Here is an 8839-nt window from a genome sequence, read left to right as displayed (position 1 = left end):
ATGGGTTTGTTCAACCTTATTGATCAGGTCATGGAATGTTATTTTCAGAAAAGAAATCGATCATTAGATGATGATGCAGTAGATACTTCAATGTCACGGCCACCCCTTAGACTCAAGCAATCACATGTTGCTGCTACTATTGTTCCACATCCTACTCAAAGAGAAATTGATTTAGATGAATTGCCTTATGACCCTGCTGATCGGAAGAGAATTTCAGAGTACACTAGAAATCCTAAGAAGCAAGATGAGATTAGAAGAAGATATTTAACCAGGGGACCTTATAGGCCACCACCTAATTTTGATTATCCATACAGGGACATTAGAAGTGATCGACGAAGATTTAATCCAGAATGGTTTATGGAATATGGTGGTTGGCTTGAGTATAGTGACAAGGTTCATAAAGCCTTTTGTTTGTGTTGCTATCTTTTCAGAGATTGCAATGAAGGACAAGCTGGGAATGATGCATTTGCAATTAAAGGTTGGAATAGTTGGAACAAGAAATGCAGACTAGATACCCATGTGGGCAAGGGTAATGTTAACAGCTTTCATAATGTAGCAGTCAAACGATGTGATGCTTTGATGAATCAAGATCAATCAATTCAGGTTGCCCTTGATAGACAAACTGATTTTACAAAAAAGCAAAACCGAATCCGACTTAACACTTCAATTGATTCGGTTAGATACTTGCTGCATCAAGGCTTAGCTTTTCGAGGTCATGATGAATCAAAAGAGTCAAAAAATAAGGGAAACTTTAGAGAGTTGGTAAGCACTTTGGCAGATCAGAATGAAGTTGTATGTAATTCTATTAGAAATGCTCCAGAAAACTGCCAATGGATATGTGGAGATATTCAAAAGGAAATTACTAGTTACTTTGCAAAGGTAATGTCATCATTAAAGTATATCATAGAAGTTACAAATTATAATCTGATGTCTAATGAGTATTTTATTCTTTTGAACAGATAACTTTAAAATCCATTATTGAAGAAATTGGAGGTGATGTGTTCAGTTTGTTGATTGATGAGGCTTCCGATGTGTCCGATAAAGAGCAAATGGCAGTTGTCTTAAGATATCTTAGCAAGCGTGGATTTATCATTGAACAGTTAGTTGGAGTTGTACATGTGAAGGAAACATCAGCCATATGTCTCAAGGAATCTCTTCAAAAATTATTCACTGATATTGGGTTGAGCATACAACAGGTCAGAGGTCAATGTTATGATGGGGCAAGCAACATGTGTGGTGAGTTCAATGGATTGAAATCTAAGATTTTGCAAGAGAATAGATCAACATATTATGTGCATTGTTTTGCTCACCAGCTCCAGTTGGTCATTGTGGCAGTAGCAAAGAAGAATGAAGATATTTCAGATTTTTTCTACATGATATCTGTTTTATTCAGTGTGGTGGGAGGTTCTTGCAAAAGAAAAGATATGATTAAAGAGAAACATCGAGGTGATATTAGAAAGGCCATTGGGAGTGGACGAATTAGCACTGGGACAGGGTTAAATCAGGATCAAACTCTTCAGAGAGCAGGTGACACACATTGGGGTTCACACTATAGAACACTCTCAAGTATAGTGAAGTTGTTCCCAGCCATTGTTTCTGTTTTGAAATATGTTCAGAAAGAAGGAAAAAGTGATAAGAAATCTCAGGCACGGGGTCTTGTAGCATATTTTGAGACATTTGAATTTGTGTTCTATTTGCACATGATTCTCCATATATTAGGAAGTGCAAATACTTTGTCTCAATCTTTACAAAAAAAAGGATCAGGATATCCTGAATGCCATTTCATGTGTGCAATCAACAAGAACTGAGCTGCAAAAATTAAGAGAGAATGGATGGAACTCACTCCTAGAGAAGGTATATTTGTTCTGTGATGAACATCACATTCAAAGGGAAAACATGCATGAGGAATATGTCAATAGGCATACACCACGAAGGAAAACCAATAAGACAAATCTCCAACATTACAAAATAGAGGTTCTTAATTCTGTTATTGACTGGCAACTCCAAGAGTTTGATGACCGTTTCAATGAGGTAAATTCTGCATTGTTTCGTCACATGGCTGCTTTGAATCCAAAAGACTCTTTTGCTGCCTTTAACAAGGAGAGTTTAGTGAAGTTAGCTGAGTTTTATCCAGATGATTTTGATTCAGATAAATTGGATGACCTGGGTCATGAACTTGTTACTTACATTGACAATATGAGAGCAGATCAAAGGTTTGACAGTTTGGAGGAGTTTTAATATTGTGGTGCGGAAAATCACAGCCGGGTGGCGGAATGCACCCGCCTAATCCTAAGTGTAGGATGTGCTTGGGGGCAGTCAAGGAATGTTCGATCTAGAGGCATAAGAACACGGAAGCACACAAGGATTTAGAGTGGTTCGGGCCACCGGAGCGTAATACCCTACGTCCACTGTGTGATGTATTGCATGAACTTGTGTGCAAGCTGGGGGAGGAGCTATGCCAGTCTCTGCATGTGCGAAAACTTGAGGAACCTCTGGAACCCCCCTTTCTACCATGCGTGCTCCAGGGTTCAGCAAACCGTCGGTAACCGGTCCGGTTTGACCGGTTACCAGTCAAACCGGTCCGGACCGGTTCCGGTTTGGTCCGGTATGAAACCGGTCCAAATCAAAATTTAAATTTGAATTCAAAAAATGAAAAATTCTAAAAAAAATTCCTAAAAATACTTCAAGATGCGACAAATCTAATGGTGTCAAATTTTCTAAAAAAAATCGTTCATTTAGTATAATTTGCGGGGATTTGAAGTTAAACAAAAAAAGCGTGCATACAAAAGTATACAAATACAATGTAAAAGTAGTACAAAAGAGGGTTGGAGGGTTCATTTAGACTAAAATATGTTATACAAACATTTATTTAGTATACTTTGCGGGCATTTGAATTTAAACCAAAAAAGAAAAAAATTGAATTTGACCGGTTACCAGCCAAACCGGCCGGTATACCGGTACGAACCGGTTGAACTGGGAAGTTTGAATTTAAATTTGAATTTGTCCGGTTCCAACCGGTAACCGGCCAAACCGGACCGGTATACCGGAACCGGAGGCCGGCGGTTACCGGTCACCGGTCGGATTTTAAAACCCCGGCGTGCTCTCCCTTTTATAAGCCCAAGGGGAGCAGTACACTGAGCAGGACCCCGATAGGTGGGCCCGGCGATGTATTATAAACTACACTTTGACCTTCAATGCCTCTGATTCGGAGATCTTGTCGTCGGCCTCCGTGCGTAGCTTCTGACCAGGGATGGTCTTGAGCTGTCCTGTCGGAGTAGAGTCTAACCTCTGCAGCCGCGCGTCGAGGTTATGATGAAGAACCGAACTACTGACTCAGTTCGCTGTAGCAGCATGCACTGCTGCTCCAGTTAGTAGCTGGCCATCATGACTCGTCGCCCACGCACGCGGCGCTGAGACACTGCTGCGTGCCTCGGTAACAGACGAGCTGCCTTGGAAACAGGATGGCTTACCGTGTTGTCTTGTCACGCCTGTGCAGTCTGCCAGAAGTCGTCCCATGCCCTGGTCTGGCAGCGCATGTCCCAACCACCAACATTTAATGTGGCAGGAGGGCTAGCTTCAGGCAGAAGACTCGTGCCTATGGGACACGTGGTGGCACCGGACCCGGGGGTCGGCGGCCGCGCCCACAGGGGCACGTGGCGGTTCCGGACCCCTGCCCAAGTGGGGACCGGAGGACCGGAGGTCGGCCCTGTGGGACACATGGCAGCGCCGGACCCTGGGGTCGGCGGCCGCGCCCACAGGGGCTTGCGAGGGATCCGGACTCCTACCCAATTAGGGTGCTGGGTCCGGATCCCTTAGCTGGCTCAATGACTCAGGCCTCCTGGAGGTCCGGCTTCCACTTGTAGAGGCCCAGGTCCGGCCCGCGGAGGTTTGGGACCTGTCCGCGGGGGTCCGAACCCGTGGTCCGTGGTTGCCGCTCCTGAGCGCCTTCATCCTTGTCTTGTAGGAGAGGGTACTCCTGTCTGAGCGTACCGACAAGATGTCGTGGCTCTAAGAGGAGGGCCACAGCCGGGCGGCGTAGTGCGCCCGCCTAACCCCTTAGGGTGGTTACTCGGGGATGTGCAAGCGATTCCTCAGATCTACTCATGAAGCATGCGCACAAGAACACTCGGGGATTTAGAGTGGTTCGGGCCGCCTGAGCGTAATACCCTACGTCCACTGAGAGTTGTATTGCTCTTGTGTCTATGGATGAGTCTATCCTCTGCTTCCAAGTCCTTTCTTAGACTTGAGCCCTTCTCTAGCGGGCGTCCCCCTTTTATAGCGCAAGGAGGACGCGTACACAGGCGTTGGACCCCGACAGGTGGGCCCAACAAGGATGTATAGTTTACCATCAACAAGACATTAATAGTGTATTGTGAATCTCTTCTTGGATACGCTTCATCGCCCTGTAGACTCTCTGACCGAGGGGGGTCTTCACCTGTCCCATCGGCGAGGCGCCCATTGAGGTGGTGTAGGTTGCAGCGTAGACTGTTGGGTCTACCGTGTAGGCGTTATGATACTCCGTCGCCGATCTGTCGAGTCTAACTGGCGTTGCAGACTGACGCGCGTGGCGTGGGTGGCGCCAGCGACTGCACTGTGTGCCATGGTAACGCGCAATCAACAGTATAGCCTGGCAAAAGTCACCTCGGGCTCTGCTGTGGCACAGCGCACTTAACGTCTCCCGCATTGAATGCGGTAGGTGGGCGAGTCTTCCCAGGGAAGCTTCGCGACTGCGCGCGTGCCTGCGCCTGCGGACATGTGGCGGCTCCGGACCCCCTCAGGCAGGGTGTCTGTTCCCTCCCCGCCGAGGAGTCCGGATAGTATATGGGGGTCCGGGACCCCGTGGGAGGTCCGGGGCCCTTGGCTGTTTTGGCTGTGCGCTCCCTTCTCCGGGACACGTGGTGTCACCGGACCCTCCCCTAGCAAGGGGCAGGTCCGGGACCGTTGGTCTGGTGAGATGGAGCCGGACCCCAGGGGTCCGGCTGCCCAGCTCCTTGGGGCGTAGTTACGAATAACTACGCGAGTCTTGACACAGCAAGAGGGGGTACCCTAGTCTAGAGGTACCGACAGTGGCCCCCGGGCCCACCTCGGGAGAGGTTCGAACCCGCAGGTGGAGCCATTATCGTGACGTGTTCCGACGCAATCCTGGTTGTGTTGGCGTGCTCATGTCGAGAGTTGGTGCTCCGGACCCCTTGAAGGTCATAGCACTTGTTGCCAGGTTCAGGTACTAGAGTGTTCTCCGCAGGGCGGCGAAGGTGCAGGCTTAGGGTCCGGAACCAGGCTAAGCGGCTACACGGACCTCAAACCGCCCATGGAGCGAGCACCACTTCCCCGGACCCGGCTCCAGGCGACCGTGGCGAGCGGTCTCCGTCGGAGCGGGCCACCGGAGTGGACTTAGGCGACCGTGGCGAGCGGTCTCCGCCGGAGCGGGCCACCGGAGTGGACTTGGGCGACCGTGGCGAGCGGTCTCCGCCGGAGCGGGCCACCGGAGTGGACTTCGAGCGACCGTGGCGAGCGGTCTCCTCCAGAGCGGGCCACCGGAGTGGACTTGGGCGACCGTGGCGAGCGGTCTCCGCCGGAGCGGGCCACCGGAGTGGACTTCGAGCGACCGTGGCGAGCGGTCTCCACCGGAGCGGGCCACTGGAGTGGACTTGGGCGACCGTGGCAAGCGGTCTCTGCCAGAGCGGGCCACCGGAGTGGACTTGGGCGACCGTGGCGAGCGGTCTCCGCTGGAGCGGGCCACCGGAGTGGACTTCGAGCGACCGTGGCGAGCGGTCTCCGCCGGAGCGGGCCACCGGAGTGGACTTGGGTGACCGTGGCGAGCGATCTCCGCTGGAGCGGGCCACCGGAGTGGACTTGGGCGACCGTGGCGAGCGGTCTCCGCCGGAGCGGGCTACCGGAGTGGACTTGGGCGACCGTGGCAAGCGGTCTCCGCCGGAGCGAGCCACCAGAGTGGACTTGGCTGCTGCCATTGATCCAACGAGATACGTCACCGGACCTTGTGGTAAGGCATATGGAACCATGCCTTATACTAGAAAGGAGTCCGGACCCCTAGGTACGGCAGCTTCGGATACTAGGAGACTCGTAACAGGGAAGTGAAGTGCGCAGGCTTAGGGTACATTACCAGGCTAAGCGGCTACGCAGAGCTTCTCCACCCCAGGATACAAGCACCACTTCTCCGGAGTAGGTCCCTAGGAGTTTGGACCGCCTTCCAGCTAGAAGGGGTATCCCAACCTGACCACAAGCCAGCAACTTAATTTGGATCATTAGCGAAAAAAGGATTCCACACCGGAGAAGGAAAAATGCAAGCTGAACGGACGAGCGCAGTTAAGTTAATGTAAGATAAGACTAAGAAAGCAAATCTCCTTTATTACTTGATTTGTGGTGTTCATCAGAGGTCGGGATTACGAGGGCGGACCTCTACCGCTCTGGACCACTTGCTGGTGTCGCCTGTTTGTGCGATGGAGCCAGAAGTCGGGTTTACAAGGGCGGACCTTCACCGCTCTGGACCACACGTAGGCACCACATCATTACAAAGGAGAAACACACTCAATCTTATCTAGTGGTAACCTACAGTCGCCGCTCCGTAAGGCATGCACATCCCTGGCCGGAGTGGAGCTGCCACCTTGGAGGTTCTTCTGAGTTGTTGGGGGTGAAGGTGCCCTGGACGTGCCTATATAGCATCATCCAGCATCACCTCGGGAGCTTGCAGGGCCCTCCTCAGCACAAGAACTGTTCCATGCTCAGATAGCATGAGAACAATTTATTTGTCTTTGAATGGGAGTGGCCCTGCCGTTGCCAGCTGCCATCGGGAGCCAGCCCGATGGCCGCTCATAGTGAGCTGAAGCTGGCTTGACTCCCCGGCGCGGGGAAGGACGGGTGCTCATTTGGACGAGCACGGAGCGTGGAGAAGGGCGGTCGTTCGCCGACTCGACCTTGGTGCTGGCACAGGGCCCCCGCGCCTTGTGGCGGAGGTCGACGCCTGTCTGCAGCAGCTCCAAGGGAGGCTTGAGCCTGGCGAGGGAGAAGGCGACAGACATCCTTCCTGAGCCACAGCCGTCGGCTCCAGGCTCAATCTTGAGAGGAAACCTTGAGCCGACGTCGTGCCGCCGCAGGGGACCCCCGGTGGTTGCTTGAGAGAAAACCTTGAGCCTACGCTAAGGTGTCGCAGGGTGATGCGCAGCAGGAGTCGCCCCTGCGCGCCACCGTACCGGCTCTGAGGTGTCGCCGTGGCGACGCACAGCAGGCGCCGCTGCCGTGCGCCACCGCACCGAGGACACTGCTGCCTCGGTGCTAGGGCATACGGCGTAGGTGATGCCATGTCACTCTTCATCTTCTCGTCGTCGTTGCAGAGGATGAGCTCAACCTCAGAAGTCAGGAGGTGAGCGAAGATCTGGCCAACACTTGCGCGATCCCCACGGACGGCGCCAGATGTCGTGGCTCTAAGAGGAGGGCCACAGCCGGGCGTCGTAGTGCGCCCGCCTAACCCCTGAGGGTGGTTACTCGGGGATGTGCAAGCGATTCCTCAGATCTACTCATGAAGCATGCGCACAAGAACACTCGGGGATTTAGAGTGGTTCGGGCCGCCGGAGCGTAATACCCTACGTTCACTGAGAGTTGTATTGCTCTTGTGTCTATGGATGAGTCTATCCTCTGCTTCCAAGTCCTTTCTTAGACTTGAGTCCTTCTCTAGCGGGCGTCCCCCTTTTATAGCTCAACGAGGACGCGTACACAGGCGTTGGACCCCGACAGGTGGGCCCAACAAGGATGTATAGTTTACCATCAAAAAGACATTAATAGTGTATTGTGAATCTCTTCTTGGATACGTTTCATCGCCCTGTAGACTCTCTGACCGAGGGGGGTCTTCACCTGTCCCATCGGCGAGGCGCCCGTTGAGGCGGTGTAGGTTGCGGCGTAGACTGTTGGGTCTACCGCGTAGGCGTTATGATACTCTGTCGCCGAGCTGTCGAGTCTAACTGGCGTTGCAGACTGAAGCGCGTGGCGTGGGTGGCGCCAGCGACTGCACTGTGTGCCTTGGTAACGCGCGATCAACAGTATAGCCTGTTAAAAGTCACCTCGGGCTCTGCTGTGGTAGAGCGCACTTAATGTCTCTCGCATTGAATGCGGTAGGTGGGCGAGTCTTCCCAGGGAAGCTTCGCGGCTGCGCGTGTGCCTGCGCCTGCGGACACGTGGCGGCTCCAAACCCCCTCAGGCAGGGTGTCTGTTCCCTCCCCGCCGAGGAGTCCGGATAGTATATGGGGGTCCGGGACCCCGTTGGAGGTCCGGGGCCCTTGGCTGTTTTGGCTGTGCGCTTCCTTTTCCGGGACACGTGGTGTCACCGGACCCTCCCCTAGCAAGGGGCAGGTCCGGGACCGTTGGTCTGGTGAGATGGAGCCGGACCCCAGGGGTCCGGCTGCCCAGCTCCTTAGAGCGTAGTTACGGATAACTACGCGAGTCTTGACACAGCAAGAGGGGGTACCCTAGTTTAGAGGTACCGACACTTTTCCTTTGGTCTTTCATCTTCTAAAGCTAGTCCTAATATTGCCAGTTGCCACAGCATCAGTGGAAAGATGCTTTTCAGTTATGAATATTGTCAAAAAAAAGTTACGTAACAAAATGGGTGATCAGTTCATGAGTGATTGTCTGATATGCTACGTGGAGAAAGATTTGTTTTCTGCCATTACTAATGATGAGGTGGTTGATCTTTTTAAGAAGATGAAATTTCGAGAAGGAAAACTTTGAAATGTGAGTGGCTTAACATTCAAATGTGTAAGCATTTGACCTTTAATCTAAATGTTTAATGCAATAGCCCTATATATTGCTAGTGTGATTGATTGAGAAC

General features: G+C 52.1%; 1 pseudogene; it reads left to right on the top strand.

Moving 5' to 3' along the window:
- On the top strand, window positions 1–8805 carry LOC120701003 (annotated as a pseudogene).
- Window positions 8806–8839: the final 34 nt, after the last annotated feature.

The sequence above is a fragment of the Panicum virgatum genome, chromosome 3K (assembly GCF_016808335.1).
Source record: "Panicum virgatum strain AP13 chromosome 3K, P.virgatum_v5, whole genome shotgun sequence".
In the NCBI taxonomy this organism is placed as follows: Eukaryota; Viridiplantae; Streptophyta; class Magnoliopsida; order Poales; family Poaceae; genus Panicum; species Panicum virgatum.
This window is presented reverse-complemented; position numbering and strand designations above follow the sequence as displayed.